Genomic DNA, 4,028 nt, shown 5'->3' with positions numbered 1-4,028 from the left:
ACACACACACATGCAAATTAAAAACAGAAGCACAGGCCTGCCCAGTACAGTTGCAAGAAGAGCACTTGGTCTAATCTTTGTGCCATCTTTTCTTTGTTGCAGGATCTTGATGAAGAAATGCCTCAGCAAGACTCAGAAGCCATGCATTCTTCTTCAGTGCAAGATTTTGAAGAGGTAACATTGACCTAGGACAGATTTTAATGAATGTTTCTCATGCACGATGTGTACCTTACGCTATTTGCCAATAGTGAAATGGTCTATTCATCCTCTTGAGTGATGCATTTTTAGTAACTGTCAGATTACTGTTCTTTTGTCTTCATTCTCTATCTGTTACACACGAAGACTGAGACCAGCCAGATTCAGAAGACTGTGAGCTGCCTAAAGCCGCAACCAAACAGCTTTCCAAACAATGATCTGGACCTGAAACATCCAGAGCCTGAAAGGGTAAATATAATCCAGTGTACCACTTAATGAACTAATAATTTAATCTATCATCATTCCTTATGGATGCTGTGTGTGTGTGTGTGTTTGGCAGTCACCTGGGTGTGATGTGATTTACATGGATGAAGTTTATTAGTTGATATCTGCAACTGAATTGAAAACACCTCACCTTTCCAACTGTCCAAAACAAATAAATGTTGCAATATTTTGCTAACAGTGTCACAATCATCGTCTGGTGTGCACAACAATATCATCTTTGGACAAGTGCATTCAGTGTGTGGGACTGGTTTCCTCCCTCAAGTGGCTTGGCTATAAGTGCAAAGGTGAGACATTTAGTGAATAGGTACATTATATAGTAAAAAGCATTAATGGAGTTCAACAAGTTAAGACTAGCTGAAATGAACACTGCTCCCTTTTTAATTAATGGGTGGTCACGTCTAATTAAAGAAATGTAGTATTACCTCATTGGTGCAGGACCTTGTAAAAATGGTATACTTGGGATTGTCCTCAATTCCCCATTCCATAACATAAACTGCTCAAAATAATAAAGGGAACACTTAAACGATGCGATGTTACTCCAAGTCAGTCACACTTCTGTTATATCAAACTGTTCACTTAGGAAGTAACACTGACAACCAGTTTCACATGCTGTTTTGCAAATAGAGTAGACAACAAGTGGAAATTATAGTCAATTCACCATAATAAAGGACTGGTTCTGCAGGTGGTGACCACAGACCACTTCTCAGCACTTATTCTTTCTGGCTGATGTTATGGTCACTTTTGAATGCTGGTGGTGATTTCATTTTAGTGGTAGCATGAGACAGTCTACAACCCACACAAGTGGCTCAGGTAGTGCAGCTCATCTAGCGTAGCACATCAATGTGAGCTGTGGCAAGAAGGTTTGCTGTGTCTGTTAGTGTAGTGTCCAGAGCATGGAGGTGCTACCTGGATGTGGAGTAGGCCATAGGAGGGCAACAACCCAGCAGCAGGCCTTAAATAGTAAAACTATGTACTATAATTTCCAGTATTTGCTCTGTTTTTTGTCATATCTCGTTGTTAATGTGAGGTTTTTGGGGGGGTTGTATGTGTTTGGTTTTTTTGGGTTTTTTTCCCCCACAATTTCTCAGATGAAATTGCATTAAGTGATGCTGAAACAAAGGACAGTGAGAGTGAATCAGATGATGATGACACATCACTCACAATGTCGGCGTGTGGCACCAGTGAGCCTGTACATGCAGTAGCTGATTCCACAAACACAGCGCAGCCCCAAGACACTGTAGATTGTGGTAAGTTACCACTAGCTTGGTTTCTGTGGATAAAATGTTTGTTACAAATATTAAAACTTAATCAAATTGTGTAATCAGCAGATGAAGGACTACTCACAATGCCTGCAGCAAGTGAGACTGCTGCTCCCTCTGAAGGTAAGGGGTGCAGTTGGTTCTCGAAGCTTATTATTGTTTCATCACTTTGCAACATATGGCAAACTGCAGAGTGGTGGCAAAAAGTCACTTGGATGAGTGACAAAATGTTTCTCCCACTGAAAACGCTACGTCCAGATTAACAGAATCAACGTTTTGGGATTTACTTACCTGGATGATTGAGCATGCATCAAGAGACTTTTATTCAACTTTTTATTCAGTCTTTTATTCACAGCGGAACACTAAATGTTGTCTCATTTTAGAAATTTGATAAATTTTCAAACAGAATTTTAGCTCGTTTTGATATTGATGGTAGCAACACATTTCAGAAGTTAGTACAGGGTAGCATCCATTCTTTTAACAAGCAAATGTTTTTTGTTTTTTTTGTTTGGTTTTTTGTTTGTTTTAACTACTACTACTTTATATATCTTCCAGAGAAAAATGCTGCTCAATCCCACAATTCCCGAAGAGCTCCCAAAAACATGTGGTCCAAGGCTGAGGTTGCTGCAGTGATGAGGCATTTGAAAGACCACATAAACGAAGGGAAACTAGCCACCAAAAATGAATGCAGTCATTGCAAATTGGTAGAAGATCCGGTGTTGGCAGGAAGAACAGTTCAAAACATAAGAGATTTTGTAAGAAACAGAGGATTAACTGCAAAAAGGCAGAAAAAAATGAACTAAAATAACTGTTTAGAGAGCTGTGGTTTTACATCTTGGTCAGATTGCCAATTGTTGTTAACACTGATGTTCTGTTTAAAGAAAAAAAAGTTCTTGTTAAATACAGAAGCAGTTTGTATTTCATAATTTTTACATTTAATTTATTTAGGGTTTTTTTTGACGGGTTATATTTAAAATAAAAAATTATAAATGCATATTTTCTCCCCTTAATATTTACCTTTAAACTATTAAAATTCATTTTAAATGTTTTTAATTTTTCTGTTTTCTATATTTTTATATTTCTGTGGGAAGCGTGGGCATTTTTGTCCATAGATTTCTTTTTTTATTTATGGTTAAAATTAATGTTCAGATCCAAGAACACTAATAAAATGATGTTCCAGTAATCCTGTGTCCTGTCAGATGTGTATTCATGGTAATGATGAGCTATTTACATATTACATCATTGTCCCTTTAAAGACCCAATATTGCTTTTTTTGGACCTCATAAAACACATTGTTGTCAAGTGGACAATGTCTCCAGAAAACACAATAGAGTCTGGTTGGTGTGTATCAGTGTATCTAGACTTCTATAGGGAGTGTATGAGGTCTGAAGTGACCCAAATTTTTTTCAGATTTTTTCGAACACTTTAACCTCGCTCCCTTGGCTCTAAGTCCTTTCAAAAGGGTAGTCCACTTAAACCACCACCGGGCGGATTGACGTAGTATAGTCCCGCCATACCACATAGACCCGTATGTGTGTGTGTGTGTGTGTGTGTGTGTGTGTGTGTGTGTGGTTTTTTTTTTTTGCTTGTACCTGATTAGTCTCTTAATCAACACTAGCATCTCCCTGTGGATCCGAGACCTTCAGTCAGGCTGTTTTTGTCTCCCTGACCGATTCTCTTCTTCTTTCCCTCAGTATTGACTCACTTGTATTGAAAAGTCAGAAGGCCATAGTCACATTAATTTCATGGAAAAAGGCATTTAGAGCAACTATTGATTAAACAACCTTAACCTGTTATTTAATTATATTTATGCAGTTTGTGTAGAGCACACTTGGTCTACCTTTGTGCCGTATAAATAAAACAGATCCATGAATATTGTTTGCTCGTTTGTCCTTGAAAAAGCATTCCTGATGACCAGGAAAGCTCTCCTCTCCAGCATTAAGCCTTTTTATATGAAGGCCCACAACGTGATAAAATTATGCTTAGTTAATCATTTGATATCTCACTAAATGTACATTTATTACCATTACTGGTCAGTTTTTGAGCTCATTAACTGCAGACTAGGCTGTAAATGAATGTATTGATTTTGCATTAAAACAGATATTAGATAATGTTAAATCATGTATGTATCTGTCGGTTCATAAGGCTGTGCAGGAATTAATTAATGCTCCTTCATGCGTGTTATTTATAAATTTATGATAATTCCTGGATCCTTTCCATAAAGTGCTACCCACATTTTTTTTCTCTTTCTGTTCTTCTGCAGAGCTGAAGCAAACCTTTACAGTAATT

At 37.5% G+C, this 4,028-nt stretch overlaps 1 long non-coding RNA gene across 1 annotated transcript; it reads left to right on the top strand.

The window, feature by feature from the left end:
- The first annotated feature begins 325 nt into the window (after nt 1-325).
- Nucleotides 326-2,922, top strand: LOC145423482 (uncharacterized). The gene is made up of 5 exons (XR_013904539.1): nt 326-444; nt 659-764; nt 1,569-1,727; nt 1,806-1,862; nt 2,295-2,922. It is a non-coding gene; the product is annotated as an uncharacterized LOC145423482 (long non-coding RNA).
- The last annotated feature ends 1,106 nt before the right edge of the window (nt 2,923-4,028 follow it).

The sequence above is a fragment of the Astatotilapia calliptera genome, chromosome 22 (genome assembly GCF_964374335.1).
Source record: "Astatotilapia calliptera chromosome 22, fAstCal68.1, whole genome shotgun sequence".
In the NCBI taxonomy this organism is placed as follows: domain Eukaryota; kingdom Metazoa; phylum Chordata; class Actinopteri; order Cichliformes; family Cichlidae; genus Astatotilapia; species Astatotilapia calliptera.
This window is presented reverse-complemented; position numbering and strand designations above follow the sequence as displayed.